The 26,082-nt window shown below is 47.6% G+C and overlaps 51 non-coding genes across 51 annotated transcripts; all 51 read right to left on the reverse strand.

The window, feature by feature from the left end:
* Positions 1–406: 406 nt before the first annotated feature.
* Trnat-agu (transfer RNA threonine (anticodon AGU)) lies at positions 407–478 on the reverse strand. Its single transcript has one exon. It is a non-coding gene; the product is annotated as a tRNA-Thr (tRNA).
* Positions 479–799: 321 nt separating this feature from the next.
* On the reverse strand, positions 800–872 carry Trnak-cuu (transfer RNA lysine (anticodon CUU)). The gene has a single exon. It is a non-coding gene; the product is annotated as a tRNA-Lys (tRNA).
* A 440-nt stretch (positions 873–1,312) lies between these two features.
* On the reverse strand, positions 1,313–1,385 carry Trnar-ucg (transfer RNA arginine (anticodon UCG)). Its single transcript has one exon. It is a non-coding gene; the product is annotated as a tRNA-Arg (tRNA).
* Positions 1,386–1,936: 551 nt separating this feature from the next.
* Positions 1,937–2,008, reverse strand: Trnat-agu (transfer RNA threonine (anticodon AGU)). Its single transcript has one exon. It is a non-coding gene; the product is annotated as a tRNA-Thr (tRNA).
* A 321-nt stretch (positions 2,009–2,329) lies between these two features.
* Trnak-cuu (transfer RNA lysine (anticodon CUU)) lies at positions 2,330–2,402 on the reverse strand. The gene has a single exon. It is a non-coding gene; the product is annotated as a tRNA-Lys (tRNA).
* Positions 2,403–2,842: 440 nt separating this feature from the next.
* Trnar-ucg (transfer RNA arginine (anticodon UCG)) lies at positions 2,843–2,915 on the reverse strand. Its single transcript has one exon. It is a non-coding gene; the product is annotated as a tRNA-Arg (tRNA).
* Positions 2,916–3,469: 554 nt separating this feature from the next.
* On the reverse strand, positions 3,470–3,541 carry Trnat-agu (transfer RNA threonine (anticodon AGU)). The gene has a single exon. It is a non-coding gene; the product is annotated as a tRNA-Thr (tRNA).
* A 321-nt stretch (positions 3,542–3,862) lies between these two features.
* Positions 3,863–3,935, reverse strand: Trnak-cuu (transfer RNA lysine (anticodon CUU)). Its single transcript has one exon. It is a non-coding gene; the product is annotated as a tRNA-Lys (tRNA).
* A 440-nt stretch (positions 3,936–4,375) lies between these two features.
* Positions 4,376–4,448, reverse strand: Trnar-ucg (transfer RNA arginine (anticodon UCG)). Its single transcript has one exon. It is a non-coding gene; the product is annotated as a tRNA-Arg (tRNA).
* A 554-nt stretch (positions 4,449–5,002) lies between these two features.
* On the reverse strand, positions 5,003–5,074 carry Trnat-agu (transfer RNA threonine (anticodon AGU)). The gene has a single exon. It is a non-coding gene; the product is annotated as a tRNA-Thr (tRNA).
* Positions 5,075–5,395: 321 nt separating this feature from the next.
* On the reverse strand, positions 5,396–5,468 carry Trnak-cuu (transfer RNA lysine (anticodon CUU)). The gene has a single exon. It is a non-coding gene; the product is annotated as a tRNA-Lys (tRNA).
* A 440-nt stretch (positions 5,469–5,908) lies between these two features.
* Positions 5,909–5,981, reverse strand: Trnar-ucg (transfer RNA arginine (anticodon UCG)). Its single transcript has one exon. It is a non-coding gene; the product is annotated as a tRNA-Arg (tRNA).
* A 554-nt stretch (positions 5,982–6,535) lies between these two features.
* Positions 6,536–6,607, reverse strand: Trnat-agu (transfer RNA threonine (anticodon AGU)). The gene has a single exon. It is a non-coding gene; the product is annotated as a tRNA-Thr (tRNA).
* Positions 6,608–6,928: 321 nt separating this feature from the next.
* Positions 6,929–7,001, reverse strand: Trnak-cuu (transfer RNA lysine (anticodon CUU)). Its single transcript has one exon. It is a non-coding gene; the product is annotated as a tRNA-Lys (tRNA).
* Positions 7,002–7,441: 440 nt separating this feature from the next.
* On the reverse strand, positions 7,442–7,514 carry Trnar-ucg (transfer RNA arginine (anticodon UCG)). The gene has a single exon. It is a non-coding gene; the product is annotated as a tRNA-Arg (tRNA).
* A 551-nt stretch (positions 7,515–8,065) lies between these two features.
* Positions 8,066–8,137, reverse strand: Trnat-agu (transfer RNA threonine (anticodon AGU)). Its single transcript has one exon. It is a non-coding gene; the product is annotated as a tRNA-Thr (tRNA).
* A 321-nt stretch (positions 8,138–8,458) lies between these two features.
* Positions 8,459–8,531, reverse strand: Trnak-cuu (transfer RNA lysine (anticodon CUU)). Its single transcript has one exon. It is a non-coding gene; the product is annotated as a tRNA-Lys (tRNA).
* A 440-nt stretch (positions 8,532–8,971) lies between these two features.
* On the reverse strand, positions 8,972–9,044 carry Trnar-ucg (transfer RNA arginine (anticodon UCG)). The gene has a single exon. It is a non-coding gene; the product is annotated as a tRNA-Arg (tRNA).
* A 575-nt stretch (positions 9,045–9,619) lies between these two features.
* Positions 9,620–9,691, reverse strand: Trnat-agu (transfer RNA threonine (anticodon AGU)). Its single transcript has one exon. It is a non-coding gene; the product is annotated as a tRNA-Thr (tRNA).
* Positions 9,692–10,012: 321 nt separating this feature from the next.
* Trnak-cuu (transfer RNA lysine (anticodon CUU)) lies at positions 10,013–10,085 on the reverse strand. Its single transcript has one exon. It is a non-coding gene; the product is annotated as a tRNA-Lys (tRNA).
* Positions 10,086–10,525: 440 nt separating this feature from the next.
* On the reverse strand, positions 10,526–10,598 carry Trnar-ucg (transfer RNA arginine (anticodon UCG)). Its single transcript has one exon. It is a non-coding gene; the product is annotated as a tRNA-Arg (tRNA).
* A 551-nt stretch (positions 10,599–11,149) lies between these two features.
* Trnat-agu (transfer RNA threonine (anticodon AGU)) lies at positions 11,150–11,221 on the reverse strand. Its single transcript has one exon. It is a non-coding gene; the product is annotated as a tRNA-Thr (tRNA).
* A 321-nt stretch (positions 11,222–11,542) lies between these two features.
* On the reverse strand, positions 11,543–11,615 carry Trnak-cuu (transfer RNA lysine (anticodon CUU)). The gene has a single exon. It is a non-coding gene; the product is annotated as a tRNA-Lys (tRNA).
* A 440-nt stretch (positions 11,616–12,055) lies between these two features.
* On the reverse strand, positions 12,056–12,128 carry Trnar-ucg (transfer RNA arginine (anticodon UCG)). The gene has a single exon. It is a non-coding gene; the product is annotated as a tRNA-Arg (tRNA).
* Positions 12,129–12,682: 554 nt separating this feature from the next.
* Trnat-agu (transfer RNA threonine (anticodon AGU)) lies at positions 12,683–12,754 on the reverse strand. The gene has a single exon. It is a non-coding gene; the product is annotated as a tRNA-Thr (tRNA).
* A 321-nt stretch (positions 12,755–13,075) lies between these two features.
* Positions 13,076–13,148, reverse strand: Trnak-cuu (transfer RNA lysine (anticodon CUU)). Its single transcript has one exon. It is a non-coding gene; the product is annotated as a tRNA-Lys (tRNA).
* Positions 13,149–13,588: 440 nt separating this feature from the next.
* Trnar-ucg (transfer RNA arginine (anticodon UCG)) lies at positions 13,589–13,661 on the reverse strand. Its single transcript has one exon. It is a non-coding gene; the product is annotated as a tRNA-Arg (tRNA).
* A 566-nt stretch (positions 13,662–14,227) lies between these two features.
* On the reverse strand, positions 14,228–14,299 carry Trnat-agu (transfer RNA threonine (anticodon AGU)). Its single transcript has one exon. It is a non-coding gene; the product is annotated as a tRNA-Thr (tRNA).
* Positions 14,300–14,620: 321 nt separating this feature from the next.
* On the reverse strand, positions 14,621–14,693 carry Trnak-cuu (transfer RNA lysine (anticodon CUU)). The gene has a single exon. It is a non-coding gene; the product is annotated as a tRNA-Lys (tRNA).
* A 440-nt stretch (positions 14,694–15,133) lies between these two features.
* On the reverse strand, positions 15,134–15,205 carry Trnar-ucg (transfer RNA arginine (anticodon UCG)). The gene has a single exon. It is a non-coding gene; the product is annotated as a tRNA-Arg (tRNA).
* Positions 15,206–15,765: 560 nt separating this feature from the next.
* Trnat-agu (transfer RNA threonine (anticodon AGU)) lies at positions 15,766–15,837 on the reverse strand. The gene has a single exon. It is a non-coding gene; the product is annotated as a tRNA-Thr (tRNA).
* Positions 15,838–16,158: 321 nt separating this feature from the next.
* On the reverse strand, positions 16,159–16,231 carry Trnak-cuu (transfer RNA lysine (anticodon CUU)). Its single transcript has one exon. It is a non-coding gene; the product is annotated as a tRNA-Lys (tRNA).
* Positions 16,232–16,671: 440 nt separating this feature from the next.
* On the reverse strand, positions 16,672–16,744 carry Trnar-ucg (transfer RNA arginine (anticodon UCG)). Its single transcript has one exon. It is a non-coding gene; the product is annotated as a tRNA-Arg (tRNA).
* A 557-nt stretch (positions 16,745–17,301) lies between these two features.
* On the reverse strand, positions 17,302–17,373 carry Trnat-agu (transfer RNA threonine (anticodon AGU)). The gene has a single exon. It is a non-coding gene; the product is annotated as a tRNA-Thr (tRNA).
* Positions 17,374–17,694: 321 nt separating this feature from the next.
* Positions 17,695–17,767, reverse strand: Trnak-cuu (transfer RNA lysine (anticodon CUU)). The gene has a single exon. It is a non-coding gene; the product is annotated as a tRNA-Lys (tRNA).
* A 440-nt stretch (positions 17,768–18,207) lies between these two features.
* On the reverse strand, positions 18,208–18,280 carry Trnar-ucg (transfer RNA arginine (anticodon UCG)). Its single transcript has one exon. It is a non-coding gene; the product is annotated as a tRNA-Arg (tRNA).
* A 563-nt stretch (positions 18,281–18,843) lies between these two features.
* On the reverse strand, positions 18,844–18,915 carry Trnat-agu (transfer RNA threonine (anticodon AGU)). Its single transcript has one exon. It is a non-coding gene; the product is annotated as a tRNA-Thr (tRNA).
* Positions 18,916–19,236: 321 nt separating this feature from the next.
* Positions 19,237–19,309, reverse strand: Trnak-cuu (transfer RNA lysine (anticodon CUU)). The gene has a single exon. It is a non-coding gene; the product is annotated as a tRNA-Lys (tRNA).
* A 440-nt stretch (positions 19,310–19,749) lies between these two features.
* Trnar-ucg (transfer RNA arginine (anticodon UCG)) lies at positions 19,750–19,822 on the reverse strand. Its single transcript has one exon. It is a non-coding gene; the product is annotated as a tRNA-Arg (tRNA).
* A 560-nt stretch (positions 19,823–20,382) lies between these two features.
* On the reverse strand, positions 20,383–20,454 carry Trnat-agu (transfer RNA threonine (anticodon AGU)). Its single transcript has one exon. It is a non-coding gene; the product is annotated as a tRNA-Thr (tRNA).
* A 321-nt stretch (positions 20,455–20,775) lies between these two features.
* On the reverse strand, positions 20,776–20,848 carry Trnak-cuu (transfer RNA lysine (anticodon CUU)). Its single transcript has one exon. It is a non-coding gene; the product is annotated as a tRNA-Lys (tRNA).
* A 440-nt stretch (positions 20,849–21,288) lies between these two features.
* Positions 21,289–21,361, reverse strand: Trnar-ucg (transfer RNA arginine (anticodon UCG)). Its single transcript has one exon. It is a non-coding gene; the product is annotated as a tRNA-Arg (tRNA).
* Positions 21,362–21,918: 557 nt separating this feature from the next.
* Trnat-agu (transfer RNA threonine (anticodon AGU)) lies at positions 21,919–21,990 on the reverse strand. The gene has a single exon. It is a non-coding gene; the product is annotated as a tRNA-Thr (tRNA).
* Positions 21,991–22,311: 321 nt separating this feature from the next.
* Trnak-cuu (transfer RNA lysine (anticodon CUU)) lies at positions 22,312–22,384 on the reverse strand. Its single transcript has one exon. It is a non-coding gene; the product is annotated as a tRNA-Lys (tRNA).
* Positions 22,385–22,824: 440 nt separating this feature from the next.
* Trnar-ucg (transfer RNA arginine (anticodon UCG)) lies at positions 22,825–22,897 on the reverse strand. The gene has a single exon. It is a non-coding gene; the product is annotated as a tRNA-Arg (tRNA).
* A 563-nt stretch (positions 22,898–23,460) lies between these two features.
* Positions 23,461–23,532, reverse strand: Trnat-agu (transfer RNA threonine (anticodon AGU)). The gene has a single exon. It is a non-coding gene; the product is annotated as a tRNA-Thr (tRNA).
* Positions 23,533–23,853: 321 nt separating this feature from the next.
* Trnak-cuu (transfer RNA lysine (anticodon CUU)) lies at positions 23,854–23,926 on the reverse strand. Its single transcript has one exon. It is a non-coding gene; the product is annotated as a tRNA-Lys (tRNA).
* Positions 23,927–24,366: 440 nt separating this feature from the next.
* On the reverse strand, positions 24,367–24,439 carry Trnar-ucg (transfer RNA arginine (anticodon UCG)). Its single transcript has one exon. It is a non-coding gene; the product is annotated as a tRNA-Arg (tRNA).
* Positions 24,440–24,999: 560 nt separating this feature from the next.
* On the reverse strand, positions 25,000–25,071 carry Trnat-agu (transfer RNA threonine (anticodon AGU)). The gene has a single exon. It is a non-coding gene; the product is annotated as a tRNA-Thr (tRNA).
* Positions 25,072–25,392: 321 nt separating this feature from the next.
* Trnak-cuu (transfer RNA lysine (anticodon CUU)) lies at positions 25,393–25,465 on the reverse strand. The gene has a single exon. It is a non-coding gene; the product is annotated as a tRNA-Lys (tRNA).
* A 440-nt stretch (positions 25,466–25,905) lies between these two features.
* Trnar-ucg (transfer RNA arginine (anticodon UCG)) lies at positions 25,906–25,978 on the reverse strand. Its single transcript has one exon. It is a non-coding gene; the product is annotated as a tRNA-Arg (tRNA).
* Positions 25,979–26,082: the final 104 nt, after the last annotated feature.

Consider the following 26,082-nt stretch of genomic DNA (forward strand, 5'->3'; position numbering starts at 1 on the left):
TCAAACAAGAGGTGGCAAATCAGCTTCAATCGCTTAGTGCCATCTCAGTCGCTTGCAGAAGGTACCTCACCCTATGTGATACAATGGCGAGTTGTCGCTATTACGAAAGCGGCGGCGGCGGCGCCGACGACGACGACGACGACGACGACGACGACGACGACGACGACGACAATCGCGAGGGTCTTTATCAGGGGTAGAAAATACATCACAAGAACTAAGTATTTCACGTCGGCATTCTCCGGAGACTGCCAAAAGCTGCAGATTCTGGTGCCCACTTTAATAGCACCATTCACACTATTCATTTGCGAGAGCATTTCTTAAATACCGCACCCATTCATAATTTTTTTTATCCTTGACCGCTTTTTTCGAAAGGGCCACGGTGGGAGGGGCTGTTACAAAATTCATTTGCCTCCTGTGAGGATCGAACTCACGACCTCTGGTTTACTAGACCAGCGCTCTGCCACTGAGCTAAGGAGGCGCCTCCTAGCGCCCTTTTCGGGTACTTTGTTCTTACAGAGTAGTGAATCGGAGCCCTTCAGCTCGAAACGCACCGCATGAGCGACCATTATTTGCATTTAGTTAGCACAGCTGCTGCTTTCCTACACATCTCACACTATATCGATGTACAACTAAAATTCCAAAACAACACATTTATTTCATTTCAGAGTCACTTTCAGCTTCAAATACCGTTCCTCTGATATTCATACGAAGCTAGGCATCGTCGTAACCCGTTACGTTCATTACGCAAGGCTCACGAGAGGGGCGCATGTTGGATCCGCGTAGACACAAAATTTTGCGCCGCCCAGCGTGGGGCTCGAACCCACGACCCTGAGATTAAGAGTCTCATGCTCTACCGACTGAGCTAGCCGGGCTGCACGCAACGCGTTACGAGCCATACAATACTGATTTGACCTGCGACCATCTATTGAAGATTCTTTTGACTACAACTTATTTCCTGCTGCCACAAATCAGCTACAATCCTATTCAATGAAAAATTGTCTGCGAAAGGCATCAAATCTGCTTGAAATGATACGTGGCTATCAGCACCATTATTCAACACACATGCTCGACAGTGCGCAGACGCCTGTGGCGTAGCCCTTGGCTCCTGAATCAGATGCAGTAGTTCCAACAAAAACTCTCCTGAACGGCACTGTGCCGAAAACTTCGCTACAGATCACCCTTGTCTTGCTTGTGCTTCTGGTAGACGCCGGGTTTGCAGCCAGGAAGCGGACAGCAGCAACTTCCAACTAGTTTTAGAGTACTCAAACAACACAGTAAAACAGCATGCATCTTTTGCAGAACAGGAAAAACTCGACCGTGACAGGATTCGAACCTGCAATCTTCGGATCCGAAGTCCGACGCCTTATCCATTAGGCCACACGGTCACTGGTGCAGTATACTTCTCCACACACACTTCATTTTCGCCATTTGTACACTTGGCAGAATGAATTTCCCATCTTTGACGCAGTTCTCCATCTCAAATTTCAGTACTAAAAGTACGACGCTACTTCTTGCTGTGTCCCATCGCAAGTTACATTCAAGCCCTTATGACGCTGATCAAACAAGAGGTGGCAAATCAGCTTCAATCGCTTAGTGCCATCTCAGTCGCTTGCAGAAGGTACCTCACCCTATGTGATACAATGGCGAGTTGTCGCTATTACGAAAGCGGCGGCGGCGGCGCCGACGACGACGACGACGACAATCGCGAGGGTCTTTATCAGGGGTAGAAAATACATCACAAAAACTAAGTATTTCACGTCGGCATTCTCCGGAGACTGCCAAAAGCTGCAGATTCTGGTGCCCACTTTAATAGCACCATTCACACTATTCATTTGCGAGAGCATTTCTTAAATACCGCACCCATTCATAATTTTTTTTATCCTTGACCGCTTTTTTCGAAAGGGCCACGGTGGGAGGGGCTGTTACAAAATTCATTTGCCTCCTGTGAGGATCGAACTCACGACCTCTGGTTTACTAGACCAGCGCTCTGCCACTGAGCTAAGGAGGCGCCTCCTAGCGCCCTTTTCGGGTACTTTGTTCTTACAGAGTAGTGAATCGGAGCCCTTCAGCTCGAAACGCACCGCATGAGCGACCATTATTTGCATTTAGTTAGCACAGCTGCTGCTTTCCTACACATCTCACACTATATCGATGTACAACTAAAATTCCAAAACAACACATTTATTTCATTTCAGAGTCACTTTCAGCTTCAAATACCGTTCCTCTGATATTCATACGAAGCTAGGCATCGTCGTAACCCGTTACGTTCATTACGCAAGGCTCACGAGAGGGGCGCATGTTGGATCCGCGTAGACACAAAATTTTGCGCCGCCCAGCGTGGGGCTCGAACCCACGACCCTGAGATTAAGAGTCTCATGCTCTACCGACTGAGCTAGCCGGGCTGCACGCAACGCGTTACGAGCCATACAATACTGATTTGACCTGCGACCATCTATTGAAGATTCTTTTGACTACAACTTATTTCCTGCTGCCACAAATCAGCTACAATCCTATTCAATGAAAAATTGTCTCCGAAAGGCATCAAATCTGCTTGAAATGATACGTGGCTATCAGCACCATTATTCAACACACATGCTCGACAGTGCGCAGACGCCTGTGGCGTAGCCCTTGGCTCCTGAATCAGATGCAGTAGTTCCAACAAAAACTCTCCTGAACGGCACTGTGCCGAAAACTTCGCTACAGATCACCCTTGTCTTGCTTGTGCTTCTGGTAGACGCCGGGTTTGCAGCCAGGAAGCGGACAGCAGCAACTTCCAACTAGTTTTAGAGTACTCAAACAACACAGTAAAACAGCATGCATCTTTTGCAGAACAGGAAAAACTCGACCGTGACAGGATTCGAACCTGCAATCTTCGGATCCGAAGTCCGACGCCTTATCCATTAGGCCACACGGTCACTGGTGCAGTATACTTCTCCACACACACTTCATTTTCGCCATTTGTACACTTGGCAGAATGAATTTCCCATCTTTGACGCAGTTCTCCATCTCAAATTTCAGTACTAAAAGTACGACGCTACTTCTTGCTGTGTCCCATCGCAAGTTACATTCAAGCCCTTATGACGCTGATCAAACAAGAGGTGGCAAATCAGCTTCAATCGCTTAGTGCCATCTCAGTCGCTTGCAGAAGGTACCTCACCCTATGTGATACAATGGCGAGTTGTCGCTATTACGAAAGCGGCGGCGGCGGCGCCGACGACGACGACGACGACGACAATCGCGAGGGTCTTTATCAGGGGTAGAAAATACATCACAAAAACTAAGTATTTCACGTCGGCATTCTCCGGAGACTGCCAAAAGCTGCAGATTCTGGTGCCCACTTTAATAGCACCATTCACACTATTCATTTGCGAGAGCATTTCTTAAATACCGCACCCATTCATAATTTTTTTTATCCTTGACCGCTTTTTTCGAAAGGGCCACGGTGGGAGGGGCTGTTACAAAATTCATTTGCCTCCTGTGAGGATCGAACTCACGATCTCTGGTTTACTAGACCAGCGCTCTGCCACTGAGCTAAGGAGGCGCCTCCTAGCGCCCTTTTCGGGTACTTTGTTCTTACAGAGTAGTGAATCGGAGCCCTTCAGCTCGAAACGCACCGCATGAGCGACCATTATTTGCATTTAGTTAGCACAGCTGCTGCTTTCCTACACATCTCACACTATATCGATGTACAACTAAAATTCCAAAACAACACATTTATTTCATTTCAGAGTCACTTTCAGCTTCAAATACCGTTCCTCTGATATTCATACGAAGCTAGGCATCGTCGTAACCCGTTACGTTCATTACGCAAGGCTCACGAGAGGGGCGCATGTTGGATCCGCGTAGACACAAAATTTTGCGCCGCCCAGCGTGGGGCTCGAACCCACGACCCTGAGATTAAGAGTCTCATGCTCTACCGACTGAGCTAGCCGGGCTGCACGCAACGCGTTACGAGCCATACAATACTGATTTGACCTGCGACCATCTATTGAAGATTCTTTTGACTACAACTTATTTCCTGCTGCCACAAATCAGCTACAATCCTATTCAATGAAAAATTGTCTCCGAAAGGCATCAAATCTGCTTGAAATGATACGTGGCTATCAGCACCATTATTCAACACACATGCTCGACAGTGCGCAGACGCCTGTGGCGTAGCCCTTGGCTCCTGAATCAGATGCAGTAGTTCCAACAAAAACTCTCCTGAACGGCACTGTGCCGAAAACTTCGCTACAGATCACCCTTGTCTTGCTTGTGCTTCTGGTAGACGCCGGTTTTGCAGCCAGGAAGCGGACAGCAGCAACTTCCAACTAGTTTTAGAGTACTCAAACAACACAGTAAAACAGCATGCATCTTTTGCAGAACAGGAAAAACTCGACCGTGACAGGATTCGAACCTGCAATCTTCGGATCCGAAGTCCGACGCCTTATCCATTAGGCCACACGGTCACTGGTGCAGTATACTTCTCCACACACACTTCATTTTCGCCATTTGTACACTTGGCAGAATGAATTTCCCATCTTTGACGCAGTTCTCCATCTCAAATTTCAGTACTAAAAGTACGACGCTACTTCTTGCTGTGTCCCATCGCAAGTTACATTCAAGCCCTTATGACGCTGATCAAACAAGAGGTGGCAAATCAGCTTCAATCGCTTAGTGCCATCTCAGTCGCTTGCAGAAGGTACCTCACCCTATGTGATACAATGGCGAGTTGTCGCTATTACCAAAGCGGCGGCGGCGGCGCCGACGACGACGACGACGACGACAATCGCGAGGGTCTTTATCAGGGGTAGAAAATACATCACAAGAACTAAGTATTTCACGTCGGCATTCTCCGGAGACTGCCAAAAGCTGCAGATTCTGGTGCCCACTTTAATAGCACCATTCACACTATTCATTTGCGAGAGCATTTCTTAAATACCGCACCCATTCATAATTTTTTTTATCCTTGACCGCTTTTTTCGAAAGGGCCACGGTGGGAGGGGCTGTTACAAAATTCATTTGCCTCCTGTGAGGATCGAACTCACGACCTCTGGTTTACTAGACCAGCGCTCTGCCACTGAGCTAAGGAGGCGCCTCCTAGCGCCCTTTTCGGGTACTTTGTTCTTACAGAGTAGTGAATCGGAGCCCTTCAGCTCGAAACGCACCGCATGAGCGACCATTATTTGCATTTAGTTAGCACAGCTGCTGCTTTCCTACACATCTCACACTATATCGATGTACAACTAAAATTCCAAAACAACACATTTATTTCATTTCAGAGTCACTTTCAGCTTCAAATACCGTTCCTCTGATATTCATACGAAGCTAGGCATCGTCGTAACCCGTTACGTTCATTACGCAAGGCTCACGAGAGGGGCGCATGTTGGATCCGCGTAGACACAAAATTTTGCGCCGCCCAGCGTGGGGCTCGAACCCACGACCCTGAGATTAAGAGTCTCATGCTCTACCGACTGAGCTAGCCGGGCTGCACGCAACGCGTTACGAGCCATACAATACTGATTTGACCTGCGACCATCTATTGAAGATTCTTTTGACTACAACTTATTTCCTGCTGCCACAAATCAGCTACAATCCTATTCAATGAAAAATTGTCTGCGAAAGGCATCAAATCTGCTTGAAATGATACGTGGCTATCAGCACCATTATTCAACACACATGCTCGACAGTGCGCAGACGCCTGTGGCGTAGCCCTTGGCTCCTGAATCAGATGCAGTAGTTCCAACAAAAACTCTCCTGAACGGCACTGTGCCGAAAACTTCGCTACAGATCACCCTTGTCTTGCTTGTGCTTCTGGTAGACGCCGGTTTTGCAGCCAGGAAGCGGACAGCAGCAACTTCCAACTAGTTTTAGAGTACTCAAACAACACAGTAAAACAGCATGCATCTTTTGCAGAACAGGAAAAACTCGACCGTGACAGGATTCGAACCTGCAATCTTCGGATCCGAAGTCCGACGCCTTATCCATTAGGCCACACGGTCACTGGTGCAGTATACTTCTCCACACACACTTCATTTTCGCCATTTGTACACTTGGCAGAATGAATTTCCCATCTTTGACGCAGTTCTCCATCTCAAATTTCAGTACTAAAAGTACGACGCTACTTCTTGCTGTGTCCCATCGCAAGTTACATTCAAGCCCTTATGACGCTGATCAAACAAGAGGTGGCAAATCAGCTTCAATCGCTTAGTGCCATCTCAGTCGCTTGCAGAAGGTACCTCACCCTATGTGATACAATGGCGAGTTGTCGCTATTACCAAAGCGGCGGCGGCGGCGCCGACGACGACGACGACGACGACAATCGCGAGGGTCTTTATCAGGGGTAGAAAATACATCACAAGAACTAAGTATTTCACGTCGGCATTCTCCGCAGACTGCCAAAAGCTGCAGATTCTGGTGCCCACTTTAATAGCACCATTCACACTATTCATTTGCGAGAGCATTTCTTAAATACCGCACCCATTCATAATTTTTTTTATCCTTGACCGCTTTTTTCGAAAGGGCCACGGTGGGAGGGGCTGTTACAAAATTCATTTGCCTCCTGTGAGGATCGAACTCACGACCTCTGGTTTACTAGACCAGCGCTCTGCCACTGAGCTAAGGAGGCGCCTCCTAGCGCCCTTTTCGGGTACTTTGTTCTTACAGAGTAGTGAATCGGAGCCCTTCAGCTCGAAACGCACCGCATGAGCGACCATTATTTGCATTTAGTTAGCACAGCTGCTGCTTTCCTACACATCTCACACTATATCGATGTACAACTAAAATTCCAAAACAACACATTTATTTCATTTCAGAGTCACTTTCAGCTTCAAATACCGTTCCTCTGATATTCATACGAAGCTAGGCATCGTCGTAACCCGTTACGTTCATTACGCAAGGCTCACGAGAGGGGCGCATGTTGGATCCGCGTAGACACAAAATTTTGCGCCGCCCAGCGTGGGGCTCGAACCCACGACCCTGAGATTAAGAGTCTCATGCTCTACCGACTGAGCTAGCCGGGCTGCACGCAACGCGTTACGAGCCATACAATACTGATTTGACCTGCGACCATCTATTGAAGATTCTTTTGACTACAACTTATTTCCTGCTGCCACAAATCAGCTACAATCCTATTCAATGAAAAATTGTCTGCGAAAGGCATCAAATCTGCTTGAAATGATACGTGGCTATCAGCACCATTATTCAACACACATGCTCGACAGTGCGCAGACGCCTGTGGCGTAGCCCTTGGCTCCTGAATCAGATGCAGTAGTTCCAACAAAAACTCTCCTGAACGGCACTGTGCCGAAAACTTCGCTACAGATCACCCTTGTCTTGCTTGTGCTTCTGGTAGACGCCGGGTTTGCAGCCAGGAAGCGGACAGCAGCAACTTCCAACTAGTTTTAGAGTACTCAAACAACACAGTAAAACAGCATGCATCTTTTGCAGAACAGGAAAAACTCGACCGTGACAGGATTCGAACCTGCAATCTTCGGATCCGAAGTCCGACGCCTTATCCATTAGGCCACACGGTCACTGGTGCAGTATACTTCTCCACACACACTTCATTTTCGCCATTTGTACACTTGGCAGAATGAATTTCCCATCTTTGACGCAGTTCTCCATCTCAAATTTCAGTACTAAAAGTACGACGCTACTTCTTGCTGTGTCCCATCGCAAGTTACATTCAAGCCCTTATGACGCTGATCAAACAAGAGGTGGCAAATCAGCTTCAATCGCTTAGTGCCATCTCAGTCGCTTGCAGAAGGTACCTCACCCTATGTGATACAATGGCGAGTTGTCGCTATTACGAAAGCGGCGGCGGCGGCGCCGACGACGACGACGACGACAATCGCGAGGGTCTTTATCAGGGGTAGAAAATACATCACAAAAACTAAGTATTTCACGTCGGCATTCTCCGCAGACTGCCAAAAGCTGCAGATTCTGGTGCCCACTTTAATAGCACCATTCACACTATTCATTTGCGAGAGCATTTCTTAAATACCGCACCCATTCATAATTTTTTTTATCCTTGACCGCTTTTTTCGAAAGGGCCACGGTGGGAGGGGCTGTTACAAAATTCATTTGCCTCCTGTGAGGATCGAACTCACGATCTCTGGTTTACTAGACCAGCGCTCTGCCACTGAGCTAAGGAGGCGCCTCCTAGCGCCCTTTTCGGGTACTTTGTTCTTACAGAGTAGTGAATCGGAGCCCTTCAGCTCGAAACGCACCGCATGAGCGACCATTATTTGCATTTAGTTAGCACAGCTGCTGCTTTCCTACACATCTCACACTATATCGATGTACAACTAAAATTCCAAAACAACACATTTATTTCATTTCAGAGTCACTTTCAGCTTCAAATACCGTTCCTCTGATATTCATACGAAGCTAGGCATCGTCGTAACCCGTTACGTTCATTACGCAAGGCTCACGAGAGGGGCGCATGTTGGATCCGCGTAGACACAAAATTTTGCGCCGCCCAGCGTGGGGCTCGAACCCACGACCCTGAGATTAAGAGTCTCATGCTCTACCGACTGAGCTAGCCGGGCTGCACGCAACGCGTTACGAGCCATACAATACTGATTTGACCTGCGACCATCTATTGAAGATTCTTTTGACTACAACTTATTTCCTGCTGCCACAAATCAGCTACAATCCTATTCAATGAAAAATTGTCTCCGAAAGGCATCAAATCTGCTTGAAATGATACGTGGCTATCAGCACCATTATTCAACACACATGCTCGACAGTGCGCAGACGCCTGTGGCGTAGCCCTTGGCTCCTGAATCAGATGCAGTAGTTCCAACAAAAACTCTCCTGAACGGCACTGTGCCGAAAACTTCGCTACAGATCACCCTTGTCTTGCTTGTGCTTCTGGTAGACGCCGGTTTTGCAGCCAGGAAGCGGACAGCAGCAACTTCCAACTAGTTTTAGAGTACTCAAACAACACAGTAAAACAGCATGCATCTTTTGCAGAACAGGAAAAACTCGACCGTGACAGGATTCGAACCTGCAATCTTCGGATCCGAAGTCCGACGCCTTATCCATTAGGCCACACGGTCACTGGTGCAGTATACTTCTCCACACACACTTCATTTTCGCCATTTGTACACTTGGCAGAATGAATTTCCCATCTTTGACGCAGTTCTCCATCTCAAATTTCAGTACTAAAAGTACGACGCTACTTCTTGCTGTGTCCCATCGCAAGTTACATTCAAGCCCTTATGACGCTGATCAAACAAGAGGTGGCAAATCAGCTTCAATCGCTTAGTGCCATCTCAGTCGCTTGCAGAAGGTACCTCACCCTATGTGATACAATGGCGAGTTGTCGCTATTACGAAAGCGGCGGCGGCGGCGCCGACGACGACGACGACGACGACGACGACGACGACGACGACCACAATCGCGAGGGTCTTTATCAGGGGTAGAAAATACATCACAAGAACTAAGTATTTCACGTCGGCATTCTCCGGAGACTGCCAAAAGCTGCAGATTCTGGTGCCCACTTTAATAGCACCATTCACACTATTCATTTGCGAGAGCATTTCTTAAATACCGCACCCATTCATAATTTTTTTTATCCTTGACCGCTTTTTTCGAAAGGGCCACGGTGGGAGGGGCTGTTACAAAATTCATTTGCCTCCTGTGAGGATCGAACTCACGACCTCTGGTTTACTAGACCAGCGCTCTGCCACTGAGCTAAGGAGGCGCCTCCTAGCGCCCTTTTCGGGTACTTTGTTCTTACAGAGTAGTGAATCGGAGCCCTTCAGCTCGAAACGCACCGCATGAGCGACCATTATTTGCATTTAGTTAGCACAGCTGCTGCTTTCCTACACATCTCACACTATATCGATGTACAACTAAAATTCCAAAACAACACATTTATTTCATTTCAGAGTCACTTTCAGCTTCAAATACCGTTCCTCTGATATTCATACGAAGCTAGGCATCGTCGTAACCCGTTACGTTCATTACGCAAGGCTCACGAGAGGGGCGCATGTTGGATCCGCGTAGACACAAAATTTTGCGCCGCCCAGCGTGGGGCTCGAACCCACGACCCTGAGATTAAGAGTCTCATGCTCTACCGACTGAGCTAGCCGGGCTGCACGCAACGCGTTACGAGCCATACAATACTGATTTGACCTGCGACCATCTATTGAAGATTCTTTTGACTACAACTTATTTCCTGCTGCCACAAATCAGCTACAATCCTATTCAATGAAAAATTGTCTGCGAAAGGCATCAAATCTGCTTGAAATGATACGTGGCTATCAGCACCATTATTCAACACACATGCTCGACAGTGCGCAGACGCCTGTGGCGTAGCCCTTGGCTCCTGAATCAGATGCAGTAGTTCCAACAAAAACTCTCCTGAACGGCACTGTGCCGAAAACTTCGCTACAGATCACCCTTGTCTTGCTTGTGCTTCTGGTAGACGCCGGGTTTGCAGCCAGGAAGCGGACAGCAGCAACTTCCAACTAGTTTTAGAGTACTCAAACAACACAGTAAAACAGCATGCATCTTTTGCAGAACAGGAAAAACTCGACCGTGACAGGATTCGAACCTGCAATCTTCGGATCCGAAGTCCGACGCCTTATCCATTAGGCCACACGGTCACTGGTGCAGTATACTTCTCCACACACACTTCATTTTCGCCATTTGTACACTTGGCAGAATGAATTTCCCATCTTTGACGCAGTTCTCCATCTCAAATTTCAGTACTAAAAGTACGACGCTACTTCTTGCTGTGTCCCATCGCAAGTTACATTCAAGCCCTTATGACGCTGATCAAACAAGAGGTGGCAAATCAGCTTCAATCGCTTAGTGCCATCTCAGTCGCTTGCAGAAGGTACCTCACCCTATGTGATACAATGGCGAGTTGTCGCTATTACGAAAGCGGCGGCGGCGGCGCCGACGACGACGACGACGACAATCGCGAGGGTCTTTATCAGGGGTAGAAAATACATCACAAAAACTAAGTATTTCACGTCGGCATTCTCCGGAGACTGCCAAAAGCTGCAGATTCTGGTGCCCACTTTAATAGCACCATTCACACTATTCATTTGCGAGAGCATTTCTTAAATACCGCACCCATTCATAATTTTTTTTATCCTTGACCGCTTTTTTCGAAAGGGCCACGGTGGGAGGGGCTGTTACAAAATTCATTTGCCTCCTGTGAGGATCGAACTCACGACCTCTGGTTTACTAGACCAGCGCTCTGCCACTGAGCTAAGGAGGCGCCTCCTAGCGCCCTTTTCGGGTACTTTGTTCTTACAGAGTAGTGAATCGGAGCCCTTCAGCTCGAAACGCACCGCATGAGCGACCATTATTTGCATTTAGTTAGCACAGCTGCTGCTTTCCTACACATCTCACACTATATCGATGTACAACTAAAATTCCAAAACAACACATTTATTTCATTTCAGAGTCACTTTCAGCTTCAAATACCGTTCCTCTGATATTCATACGAAGCTAGGCATCGTCGTAACCCGTTACGTTCATTACGCAAGGCTCACGAGAGGGGCGCATGTTGGATCCGCGTAGACACAAAATTTTGCGCCGCCCAGCGTGGGGCTCGAACCCACGACCCTGAGATTAAGAGTCTCATGCTCTACCGACTGAGCTAGCCGGGCTGCACGCAACGCGTTACGAGCCATACAATACTGATTTGACCTGCGACCATCTATTGAAGATTCTTTTGACTACAACTTATTTCCTGCTGCCACAAATCAGCTACAATCCTATTCAATGAAAAATTGTCTCCGAAAGGCATCAAATCTGCTTGAAATGATACGTGGCTATCAGCACCATTATTCAACACACATGCTCGACAGTGCGCAGACGCCTGTGGCGTAGCCCTTGGCTCCTGAATCAGATGCAGTAGTTCCAACAAAAACTCTCCTGAACGGCACTGTGCCGAAAACTTCGCTACAGATCACCCTTGTCTTGCTTGTGCTTCTGGTAGACGCCGGTTTTGCAGCCAGGAAGCGGACAGCAGCAACTTCCAACTAGTTTTAGAGTACTCAAACAACACAGTAAAACAGCATGCATCTTTTGCAGAACAGGAAAAACTCGACCGTGACAGGATTCGAACCTGCAATCTTCGGATCCGAAGTCCGACGCCTTATCCATTAGGCCACACGGTCACTGGTGCAGTATACTTCTCCACACACACTTCATTTTCGCCATTTGTACACTTGGCAGAATGAATTTCCCATCTTTGACGCAGTTCTCCATCTCAAATTTCAGTACTAAAAGTACGACGCTACTTCTTGCTGTGTCCCATCGCAAGTTACATTCAAGCCCTTATGACGCTGATCAAACAAGAGGTGGCAAATCAGCTTCAATCGCTTAGTGCCATCTCAGTCGCTTGCAGAAGGTACCTCACCCTATGTGATACAATGGCGAGTTGTCGCTATTACCAAAGCGGCGGCGGCGGCGCCGACGACGACGACGACGACGACAATCGCGAGGGTCTTTATCAGGGGTAGAAAATACATCACAAGAACTAAGTATTTCACGTCGGCATTCTCCGGAGACTGCCAAAAGCTGCAGATTCTGGTGCCCACTTTAATAGCACCATTCACACTATTCATTTGCGAGAGCATTTCTTAAATACCGCACCCATTCATAATTTTTTTTATCCTTGACCGCTTTTTTCGAAAGGGCCACGGTGGGAGGGGCTGTTACAAAATTCATTTGCCTCCTGTGAGGATCGAACTCACGACCTCTGGTTTACTAGACCAGCGCTCTGCCACTGAGCTAAGGAGGCGCCTCCTAGCGCCCTTTTCGGGTACTTTGTTCTTACAGAGTAGTGAATCGGAGCCCTTCAGCTCGAAACGCACCGCATGAGCGACCATTATTTGCATTTAGTTAGCACAGCTGCTGCTTTCCTACACATCTCACACTATATCGATGTACAACTAAAATTCCAAAACAACACATTTATTTCATTTCAGAGTCACTTTCAGCTTCAAATACCGTTCCTCTGATATTCATACGAAGCTAGGCATCGTCGTAACCCGTTACGTTCATTACGCAAGGCTCACGAGAGGGGCGCATGTTGGATCCGCGTAGACACAAAATTTTGCGCCGCCCAGCGTGGGGCTCGAACCCACGACCCTGAGATTAAGAGTCTCATGCTCTACCGACTGAGCTAGCCGGGCTGCACGCAACGCGTTACGAGCCATACAATACTGATTTGACCTGCGACCATCTATTGAAGATTCTTTTGACTACAACTTATTTCCTGCTGCCACAAATCAGCTACAATCCTATTCAATGAAAAATTGTCTGCGAAAGGCATCAAATCTGCTTGAAATGATACGTGGCTATCAGCACCATTATTCAACACACATGCTCGACAGTGCGCAGACGCCTGTGGCGTAGCCCTTGGCTCCTGAATCAGATGCAGTAGTTCCAACAAAAACTCTCCTGAACGGCACTGTGCCGAAAACTTCGCTACAGATCACCCTTGTCTTGCTTGTGCTTCTGGTAGACGCCGGTTTTGCAGCCAGGAAGCGGACAGCAGCAACTTCCAACTAGTTTTAGAGTACTCAAACAACACAGTAAAACAGCATGCATCTTTTGCAGAACAGGAAAAACTCGACCGTGACAGGATTCGAACCTGCAATCTTCGGATCCGAAGTCCGACGCCTTATCCATTAGGCCACACGGTCACTGGTGCAGTATACTTCTCCACACACACTTCATTTTCGCCATTTGTATACTTGGCAGAATGAATTTCTTATCTTTGACGCAGTTCTCCATCTCAAATTTCAGTACTAAAAGTACGACGCTACTTCTTGCTGTGTCCCATCGCAAGTTACATTCAAGCCCTTATGACGCTGATCAAACAAGAGGTGGCAAATCAGCTTCAATCGCTTAGTGCCATCTCAGTCGCTTGCAGAAGGTACCTCACCCTATGTGATACAATGGCGAGTTGTCGCTATTACCAAAGCGGCGGCGGCGGCGCCGACGACGACGACGACGACGACGACGACGACGACAATCGCGAGGGTCTTTATCAGGGGTAGAAAATACATCACAAGAACTAAGTATTTCACGTCGGCATTCTCCGGAGACTGCCGAAAGCTGCAGATTCTGGTGCCCACTTTAATAGCACCATTCACACTATTCATTTGCGAGAGCATTTCTTAAATACCGCACCCATTCATAATTTTTTTTATCCTTGACCGCTTTTTTCGAAAGGGCCACGGTGGGAGGGGCTGTTACAAAATTCATTTGCCTCCTGTGAGGATCGAACTCACGACCTCTGGTTTACTAGACCAGCGCTCTGCCACTGAGCTAAGGAGGCGCCTCCTAGCGCCCTTTTCGGGTACTTTGTTCTTACAGAGTAGTGAATCGGAGCCCTTCAGCTCGAAACGCACCGCATGAGCGACCATTATTTGCATTTAGTTAGCACAGCTGCTGCTTTCCTACACATCTCACACTATATCGATGTACAACTAAAATTCCAAAACAACACATTTATTTCATTTCAGAGTCACTTTCAGCTTCAAATACCGTTCCTCTGATATTCATACGAAGCTAGGCATCGTCGTAACCCGTTACGTTCATTACGCAAGGCTCACGAGAGGGGCGCATGTTGGATCCGCGTAGACACAAAATTTTGCGCCGCCCAGTGTGGGGCTCGAACCCACGACCCTGAGATTAAGAGTCTCATGCTCTACCGACTGAGCTAGCCGGGCTGCACGCAACGCGTTACGAGCCATACAATACTGATTTGACCTGCGACCATCTATTGAAGATTCTTTTGACTACAACTTATTTCCTGCTGCCACAAATCAGCTACAATCCTATTCAATGAAAAATTGTCTCCGAAAGGCATCAAATCTGCTTGAAATGATACGTGGCTATCAGCACCATTATTCAACACACATGCTCGACAGTGCGCAGACGCCTGTGGCGTAGCCCTTGGCTCCTGAATCAGATGCAGTAGTTCCAACAAAAACTCTCCTGAACGGCACTGTGCCGAAAACTTCGCTACAGATCACCCTTGTCTTGCTTGTGCTTCTGGTAGACGCCGGTTTTGCAGCCAGGAAGCGGACAGCAGCAACTTCCAACTAGTTTTAGAGTACTCAAACAACACAGTAAAACAGCATGCATCTTTTGCAGAACAGGAAAAACTCGACCGTGACAGGATTCGAACCTGCAATCTTCGGATCCGAAGTCCGAGCCTTATCCATTAGGCCACACGGTCACTGGTGCAGTATACTTCTCCACACACACTTCATTTTCGCCATTTGTACACTTGGCAGAATGAATTTCCCATCTTTGACGCAGTTCTCCATCTCAAATTTCAGTACTAAAAGTACGACGCTACTTCTTGCTGTGTCCCATCGCAAGTTACATTCAAGCCCTTATGACGCTGATCAAACAAGAGGTGGCAAATCAGCTTCAATCGCTTAGTGCCATCTCAGTCGCTTGCAGAAGGTACCTCACCCTATGTGATACAATGGCGAGTTGTCGCTATTACCAAAGCGGCGGCGGCGGCGCCGACGACGACGACGACGACGACGACCACAATCGCGAGGGTCTTTATCAGGGGTAGAAAATACATCACAAGAACTAAGTATTTCACGTCGGCATTCTCCGGAGACTGCCAAAAGCCGCAGATTCTGGTGCCCACTTTAATAGCACCATTCACACTATTCATTTGCGAGAGCATTTCTTAAATACCGCACCCATTCATAATTTTTTTTATCCTTGACCGCTTTTTTCGAAAGGGCCACGGTGGGAGGGGCTGTTACAAAATTCATTTGCCTCCTGTGAGGATCGAACTCACGACCTCTGGTTTACTAGACCAGCGCTCTGCCACTGAGCTAAGGAGGCGCCTCCTAGCGCCCTTCTCGGGTACTTTGTTCTTACAGAGTAGTGAATTGGAGCCCTTCAGCTCGAAACTCACCGCATGAGCGACCATTATTTGCATTTAGTTAGCACAGCTGCTGCTTTCCTACACATCTCACACTATATCGATGTACAACTAAAATTCCAAAACAACACATTTATTTCATTTCAGAGTCACTTTCAGCTTCAAATACCGTTCCTCTGATATTCATACGAAGCTAGGCATCGTCGTAACACGTTACGTTCATTACGCAAGGCTCACGAGAGGGGCGCATGTTGGATCCGCGTAGACACAAAATTTTGCGCCGCCCAGCGTGGGGCTCGAACCCACGACCCTGAGATTAAGAGTCTCATGTTCTACCGACTGAGCTAGCCGGGCTGCACGCAACGCGTTACGAGCCATACAATACTGATTTGACCTGCGACCATCTATTGAAGATTCTTTTGACTACAACTTATTTCCTGCTGCCACAAATCAGCTACAATCCTATTCAATGAAAAATTGTCTCCGAAAGGCATCAAATCTGCTTGAAATGATACGTGGCTATCAGCACCATTATTCAACACACATGCTCGACAGTGCGCAGACGCCTGTGGCGTAGCCCTTGGCTCCTGAATCAGATGCAGTAGTTCCAACAAAAACTCTCCTGAACGGCACTGTGCCGAAAAATTCGCTACAGATCACCCTTGTCTTGCTTGTGCTTCTGGTAGACGCCGGTTTTGCAGCCAGGAAGCGGACAGCAGCAACTTCCAACTAGTTTTAGAGTACTCAAACAACACAGTAAAACAGCATGCATCTTTTGCAGAACAGGAAAAACTCGACCGTGACAGGATTCGAACCTGCAATCTTCGGATCCGAAGTCCGACGCCTTATCCATTAGGCCACACGGTCACTGGTGCAGTATACTTCTCCACACACACTTCATTTTCGCCATTTGTACACTTGGCAGAATGAATTTCCCATCTTTGACGCAGTTCTCCATCTCAAATTTCAGTACTAAAAGTACGACGCTACTTCTTGCTGTGTCCCATCGCAAGTTACATTCAAGCCCTTATGACGCTGATCAAACAAGAGGTGGCAAATCAGCTTCAATCGCTTAGTGCCATCTCAGTCGCTTGCAGAAGGTACCTCACCCTATGTGATACAATGGCGAGTTGTCGCTATTACCAAAGCGGCGGCGGCGGCGCCGCCGCCGCCGACGACGACGACGACAATCGCGAGGGTCTTTATCAGGGGTAGAAAATACATCACAAGAACTAAGTATTTCACGTCGGCATTCTCCGCAGACTGCCAAAAGCTGCAGATTCTGGTGCCCACTTTAATAGCACCATTCACACTATTCATTTGCGAGAGCATTTCTTAAATACCGCACCCATTCATAATTTTTTTTATCCCTGACCGCTTTTTTCGAAAGGGCCACGGTGGGAGGGGCTGTTACAAAATTCATTTGCCTCCTGTGAGGATCAAACTCACGACCTCTGGTTTACTAGACCAGCGCTCTGCCACTGAGCTAAGGAGGCGCCTCCTAGCGCCCTTTTCGGGTACTTTGTTCTTACAGAGTAGTGAATCGGAGCCCTTCAGCTCGAAACGCACCGCATGAGCGACCATTATTTGCATTTAGTTAGCACAGCTGCTGCTTTCCTACACATCTCACACTATATCGATGTACAACTAAAATTCCAAAACAACACATTTATTTCATTTCAGAGTCACTTTCAGCTTCAAATACCGTTCCTCTGATATTCATACGAAGCTAGGCATCGTCGTAACCCGTTACGTTCATTACGCAAGGCTCACGAGAGGGGCGCATGTTGGATCCGCGTAGACACAAAATTTTGCGCCGCCCAGTGTGGGGCTCGAACCCACGACCCTGAGATTAAGAGTCTCATGCTCTACCGACTGAGCTAGCCGGGCTGCACGCAACGCGTTACGAGCCATACAATACTGATTTGACCTGCGACCATCTATTGAAGATTCTTTTGACTACAACTTATTTCCTGCTGCCATAAATCAGCTACAATCCTATTCAATGAAAAATTGTCTGCGAAAGGCATCAAATCTGCTTGAAATGATACGTGGCTATCAGCACCATTATTCAACACACATGCTCGACAGTGCGCAGACGCCTGTGGCGTAGCCCTTGGCTCCTGAATCAGATGCAGTAGTTCCAACAAAAACTCTCCTGAACGGCACTGTGCCGAAAACTTCGCTACAGATCACCCTTGTCTTGCTTGTGCTTCTGGTAGACGCCGGTTTTGCAGCCAGGAAGCGGACAGCAGCAACTTCCAACTAGTTTTAGAGTACTCAAACAACACAGTAAAACAGCATGCATCTTTTGCAGAACAGGAAAAACTCGACTGTGACAGGATTCGAACCTGCAATCTTCGGATCCGAAGTCCGACGCCTTATCCATTAGGCCACACGGTCACTGGTGCAGTATACTTCTCCACACACACTTCATTTTCGCCATTTGTACACTTGGCAGAATGAATTTCCCATCTTTGACGCAGTTCTCCATCTCAAATTTCAGTACTAAAAGTACGACGCTACTTCTTGCTGTGTCCCATCGCAAGTTACATTCAAGCCCTTATGACGCTGATCAAACAAGAGGTGGCAAATCAGCTTCAATCGCTTAGTGCCATCTCAGTCGCTTGCAGAAGGTACCTCACCCTATGTGATACAATGGCGAGTTGTCGCTATTACCAAAGCGGCGGCGGCGGCGCCGACGACGACGACGACGACGACGACGACCACAATCGCGAGGGTCTTTATCAGGGGTAGAAAATACATCACAAGAACTAAGTATTTCACGTCGGCATTCTCCGGAGACTGCCAAAAGCCGCAGATTCTGGTGCCCACTTTAATAGCACCATTCACACTATTCATTTGCGAGAGCATTTCTTAAATACCGCACCCATTCATAATTTTTTTTATCCTTGACCGCTTTTTTCGAAAGGGCCACGGTGGGAGGGGCTGTTACAAAATTCATTTGCCTCCTGTGAGGATCGAACTCACGACCTCTGGTTTACTAGACCAGCGCTCTGCCACTGAGCTAAGGAGGCGCCTCCTAGCGCCCTTCTCGGGTACTTTGTTCTTACAGAGTAGTGAATTGGAGCCCTTCAGCTCGAAACGCACCGCATGAGCGACAATTATTTGCATTTAGTTAGCACAGCTGCTGCTTTCCTACACATCTCACACTATATCGATGTACAACTAAAATTCCAAAACAACACATTTATTTCATTTCAGAGTCACTTTCAGCTTCAAATACCGTTCCTCTGATATTCATACGAAGCTAGGCATCGTCGTAACACGTTACGTTCATTACGCAAGGCTCACGTGAGGGGCGCATGTTGGATCCGCGTAGACACAAAATTTTGCGCCGCCCAGCGTGGGGCTCGAACCCACGACCCTGAGATTAAGAGTCTCATGTTCTACCGACTGAGCTAGCCGGGCTGCACGCAACGCGTTACGAGCCATACAATACTGATTTGACCTGCGACCATCTATTGAAGATTCTTTTGACTACAACTTATTTCCTGCTGCCACAAATCAGCTACAATCCTATTCAATGAAAAATTGTCTCCGAAAGGCATCAAATCTGCTTGAAATGATACGTGGCTATCAGCACCATTATTCAACACACATGCTCGACAGTGCGCAGACGCCTGTGGCGTAGCCCTTGGCTCCTGAATCAGATGCAGTAGTTCCAACAAAAACTCTCCTGAACGGCACTGTGCCGAAAACTTCGCTACAGATCACCCTTGTCTTGCTTGTGCTTCTGGTAGACGCCGGTTTTGCAGCCAGGAAGCGGACAGCAGCAACTTCCAACTAGTTTTAGAGTACTCAAACAACACAGTAAAACAGCATGCATCTTTTGCAGAACAGGAAAAACTCGACCGTGACAGGATTCGAACCTGCAATCTTCGGATCCGAAGTCCGACGCCTTATCCATTAGGCCACACGGTCACTGGTGCAGTATACTTCTCCACACACACTTCATTTTCGCCATTTGTACACTTGGCAGAATGAATTTCCCATCTTTGACGCAGTTCTCCATCTCAAATTTCAGTACTAAAAGTACGACGCTACTTCTTGCTGTGTCCCATCGCAAGTTACATTCAAGCCCTTATGACGCTGATCAAACAAGAGGTGGCAAATCAGCTTCAATCGCTTAGTGCCATCTCAGTCGCTTGCAGAAGGTACCTCACCCTATGTGATACAATGGCGAGTTGTCGCTATTACCAAAGCGGCGGCGGCGGCGCCGACGACGACGACGACGACGACGACGACAATCGCGAGGGTCTTTATCAGGGGTAGAAAATACATCACAAGAACTAAGTATTTCACGTCGGCATTCTCCGCAGACTGCCAAAAGCTGCAGATTCTGGTGCCCACTTTAATAGCACCATTCACACTATTCATTTGCGAGAGTATTTCTTAAATACCGCACCCATTCATAATTTTTTTTATCCTTGACCGCTTTTTTCGAAAGGGCCACGGTGGGAGGGGCTGTTACAAAATTCATTTGCCTCCTGTGAGGATCGAACTCACGACCTCTGGTTTACTAGACCAGCGCTCTGCCACTGAGCTAAGGAGGCGCCTCCTAGCGCCCTTCTCGGGTACTTTGTTCTTACAGAGTAGTGAATCGGAGCCCTTCAGCTCGAAACGCACCGCATGAGCGACCATTATTTGCATTTAGTTAGCACAGCTGCTGCTTTCCTACACATCTCACACTATATCGATGTACAACTAAAATTCCAAAACAACACATTTATTTCATTTCAGAGTCACTTTCAGCTTCAAATACCGTTCCTCTGATATTCATACGATGCTAGGCATCGTCGTAACACGTTACGTTCCTTACGCAAGGCTCACGAGAGGGGCGCATGTTGGATCCGCGTAGACACAAAATTTTGCGCCACCCAGCGTGGGGCTCGAACCCACGACCCTGAGATTAAGAGTCTCATGTTCTACCGACTGAGCTAGCCGGGCTGCACGCAACTCGTTACGAGCCATACAATACTGATTTGACCTGCGACCATCTATTGAAGATTCTTTTGACTACAACTTATTTCCTGCTGCCACAAATCAGCTACAATCCTATTCAATGAAAAATTGTCTCCGAAAGGCATCAAATCTGCTTGAAATGATACGTGGCTATCAGCACCATTATTCAACACACATGCTCGACAGTGCGCAGACGCCTGTGGCGTAGCCCTTGGCTCCTGAATCAGATGCAGTAGTTCCAACAAAAACTCTCCTGAACGGCACTGTGCCGTAAACTTCGCTACAGATCACCCTTGTCTTGCTTGTGCTTCTGGTAGACGCCGGTTTTGCAGCCAGGAAGCGGACAGCAGCAACTTCCAACTAGTTTTAGAGTACTCAAACAACACAGTAAAACAGCATGCATCTTTTGCAGAACAGGAAAAACTCGACCGTGACAGGATTCGAACCTGCAATCTTCGGATCCGAAGTCCGACGCCTTATCCATTAGGCCACACGGTCACTGGTGCAGTATACTTCTCCACACACACTTCATTTTCGCCATTTGTACACTTGGCAGAATGAATTTCCCATCTTTGACGCAGTTCTCCATCTCAAATTTCAGTACTAAAAGTACGACGCTACTTCTTGCTGTGTCCCATCGCAAGTTACATTCAAGCCCTTATGACGCTGATCAAACAAGAGGTGGCAAATCAGCTTCAATCGCTTAGTGCCATCTCAGTCGCTTGCAGAAGGTACCTCACCCTATGTGATACAATGGCGAGTTGTCGCTATTACCAAAGCGGCGGCGGCGGCGCCGCCGCCGCCGACGACGACGACGACAATCGCGAGGGTCTTTATCAGGGGTAGAAAATACATCACAAGAACTAAGTATTTCACGTCGGCATTCTCCGCAGACTGCCAAAAGCTGCAGATTCTGGTGCCCACTTTAATAGCACCATTCACACTATTCATTTGCGAGAGCATTTCTTAAATACCGCACCCATTCATAATTTTTTTTATCCCTGACCGCTTTTTTCGAAAGGGCCACGGTGGGAGGGGCTGTTACAAAATTCATTTGCCTCCTGTGAGGATCAAACTCACGACCTCTGGTTTACTAGACCAGCGCTCTGCCACTGAGCTAAGGAGGCGCCTCCTAGCGCCCTTTTCGGGTACTTTGTTCTTACAGAGTAGTGAATCGGAGCCCTTCAGCTCGAAACGCACCGCATGAGCGACCATTATTTGCATTTAGTTAGCACAGCTGCTGCTTTCCTACACATCTCACACTATATCGATGTACAACTAAAATTCCAAAACAACACATTTATTTCATTTCAGAGTCACTTTCAGCTTCAAATACCGTTCCTCTGATATTCATACGAAGCTAGGCATCGTCGTAACCCGTTACGTTCATTACGCAAGGCTCACGAGAGGGGCGCATGTTGGATCCGCGTAGACACAAAATTTTGCGCCGCCCAGTGTGGGGCTCGAACCCACGACCCTGAGATTAAGAGTCTCATGCTCTACCGACTGAGCTAGCCGGGCTGCACGCAACGCGTTACGAGCCATACAATACTGATTTGACCTGCGACCATCTATTGAAGATTCTTTTGACTACAACTTATTTCCTGCTGCCATAAATCAGCTACAATCCTATTCAATGAAAAATTGTCTGCGAAAGGCATCAAATCTGCTTGAAATGATACGTGGCTATCAGCACCATTATTCAACACACATGCTCGACAGTGCGCAGACGCCTGTGGCGTAGCCCTTGGCTCCTGAATCAGATGCAGTAGTTCCAACAAAAACTCTCCTGAACGGCACTGTGCCGAAAACTTCGCTACAGATCACCCTTGTCTTGCTTGTGCTTCTGGTAGACGCCGGTTTTGCAGCCAGGAAGCGGACAGCAGCAACTTCCAACTAGTTTTAGAGTACTCAAACAACACAGTAAAACAGCATGCATCTTTTGCAGAACAGGAAAAACTCGACTGTGACAGGATTCGAACCTGCAATCTTCGGATCCGAAGTCCGACGCCTTATCCATTAGGCCACACGGTCACTGGTGCAGTATACTTCTCCACACACACTTCATTTTCGCCATTTGTACACTTGGCAGAATGAATTTCCCATCTTTGACGCAGTTCTCCATCTCAAATTTCAGTACTAAAAGTACGACGCTACTTCTTGCTGTGTCCCATCGCAAGTTACATTCAAGCCCTTATGACGCTGATCAAACAAGAGGTGGCAAATCAGCTTCAATCGCTTAGTGCCATCTCAGTCGCTTGCAGAAGGTACCTCACCCTATGTGATACAATGGCGAGTTGTCGCTATTACCAAAGCGGCGGCGGCGGCGCCGACGACGACGACGACGACGACGACGACCACAATCGCGAGGGTCTTTATCAGGGGTAGAAAATACATCACAAGAACTAAGTATTTCACGTCGGCATTCTCCGGAGACTGCCAAAAGCCGCAGATTCTGGTGCCCACTTTAATAGCACCATTCACACTATTCATTTGCGAGAGCATTTCTTAAATACCGCACCCATTCATAATTTTTTTTATCCTTGACCGCTTTTTTCGAAAGGGCCACGGTGGGAGGGGCTGTTACAAAATTCATTTGCCTCCTGTGAGGATCGAACTCACGACCTCTGGTTTACTAGACCAGCGCTCTGCCACTGAGCTAAGGAGGCGCCTCCTAGCGCCCTTCTCGGGTACTTTGTTCTTACAGAGTAGTGAATTGGAGCCCTTCAGCTCGAAACGCACCGCATGAGCGACAATTATTTGCATTTAGTTAGCACAGCTGCTGCTTTCCTACACATCTCACACTATATCGATGTACAACTAAAATTCCAAAACAACACATTTATTTCATTTCAGAGTCACTTTCAGCTTCAAATACCGTTCCTCTGATATTCATACGAAGCTAGGCATCGTCGTAACACGTTACGTTCATTACGCAAGGCTCACGTGAGGGGCGCATGTTGGATCCGCGTAGACACAAAATTTTGCGCCGCCCAGCGTGGGGCTCGAACCCACGACCCTGAGATTAAGAGTCTCATGTTCTACCGACTGAGCTAGCCGGGCTGCACGCAACGCGTTACGAGCCATACAATACTGATTTGACCTGCGACCATCTATTGAAGATTCTTTTGACTACAACTTATTTCCTGCTGCCACAAATCAGCTACAATCCTATTCAATGAAAAATTGTCTCCGAAAGGCATCAAATCTGCTTGAAATGATACGTGGCTATCAGCACCATTATTCAACACACATGCTCGACAGTGCGCAGACGCCTGTGGCGTAGCCCTTGGCTCCTGAATCAGATGCAGTAGTTCCAACAAAAACTCTCCTGAACGGCACTGTGCCGAAAACTTCGCTACAGATCACCCTTGTCTTGCTTGTGCTTCTGGTAGACGCCGGTTTTGCAGCCAGGAAGCGGACAGCAGCAACTTCCAACTAGTTTTAGAGTACTCAAACAACACAGTAAAACAGCATGCATCTTTTGCAGAACAGGAAAAACTCGACCGTGACAGGATTCGAACCTGCAATCTTCGGATCCGAAGTCCGACGCCTTATCCATTAGGCCACACGGTCACTGGTGCAGTATACTTCTCCACACACACTTCATTTTCGCCATTTGTACACTTGGCAGAATGAATTTCCCATCTTTGACGCAGTTCTCCATCTCAAATTTCAGTACTAAAAGTACGACGCTACTTCTTGCTGTGTCCCATCGCAAGTTACATTCAAGCCCTTATGACGCTGATCAAACAAGAGGTGGCAAATCAGCTTCAATCGCTTAGTGCCATCTCAGTCGCTTGCAGAAGGTACCTCACCCTATGTGATACAATGGCGAGTTGTCGCTATTACCAAAGCGGCGGCGGCGGCGCCGACGACGACGACGACGACGACGACGACAATCGCGAGGGTCTTTATCAGGGGTAGAAAATACATCACAAGAACTAAGTATTTCACGTCGGCATTCTCCGCAGACTGCCAAAAGCTGCAGATTCTGGTGCCCACTTTAATAGCACCATTCACACTATTCATTTGCGAGAGTATTTCTTAAATACCGCACCCATTCATAATTTTTTTTATCCTTGACCGCTTTTTTCGAAAGGGCCACGGTGGGAGGGGCTGTTACAAAATTCATTTGCCTCCTGTGAGGATCGAACTCACGACCTCTGGTTTACTAGACCAGCGCTCTGCCACTGAGCTAAGGAGGCGCCTCCTAGCGCCCTTCTCGGGTACTTTGTTCTTACAGAGTAGTGAATCGGAGCCCTTCAGCTCGAAACGCACCGCATGAGCGACCATTATTTGCATTTAGTTAGCACAGCTGCTGCTTTCCTACACATCTCACACTATATCGATGTACAACTAAAATTCCAAAACAACACATTTATTTCATTTCAGAGTCACTTTCAGCTTCAAATACCGTTCCTCTGATATTCATACGATGCTAGGCATCGTCGTAACACGTTACGTTCCTTACGCAAGGCTCACGAGAGGGGCGCATGTTGGATCCGCGTAGACACAAAATTTTGCGCCACCCAGCGTGGGGCTCGAACCCACGACCCTGAGATTAAGAGTCTCATGTTCTACCGACTGAGCTAGCCGGGCTGCACGCAACTCGTTACGAGCCATACAATACTGATTTGACCTGCGACCATCTATTGAAGATTCTTTTGACTACAACTTATTTCCTGCTGCCACAAATCAGCTACAATCCTATTCAATGAAAAATTGTCTCCGAAAGGCATCAAATCTGCTTGAAATGATACGTGGCTATCTGCACCATTATTCAACACACATGCTCGACAGTGCGCAGACGCCTGTGGCGTAGCCCTTGGCTCCTGAATCAGATGCAGTAGTTCCAACAAAAACTCTCCTGAACGGCACTGTGCCGTAAACTTCGCTACAGATCACCCTTGTCTTGCTTGTGCTTCTGGTAGACGCCGGTTTTGCAGCCAGGAAGCGGACAGCAGCAACTTCCAACTAGTTTTAGAGTACTCAAACAACACAGTAAAACAGCATGCATCTTTTGCAGAACAGGAAAAACTCGACCGTGACAGGATTCGAACCTGCAATCTTCGGATCCGAAGTCCGACGCCTTATCCATTAGGCCACACGGTCACTGGTGCAGTATACTTCTCCACACACACTTCATTTTCGCCATTTGTACACTTGGCAGAATGAATTTCCCATCTTTGACGCAGTTCTCCATCTCAAATTTCAGT

The sequence above is a fragment of the Schistocerca cancellata genome, unplaced genomic scaffold, assembly GCF_023864275.1.
Source record: "Schistocerca cancellata isolate TAMUIC-IGC-003103 unplaced genomic scaffold, iqSchCanc2.1 HiC_scaffold_1109, whole genome shotgun sequence".
Classification (NCBI taxonomy): Eukaryota; Metazoa; Arthropoda; class Insecta; order Orthoptera; family Acrididae; genus Schistocerca; species Schistocerca cancellata.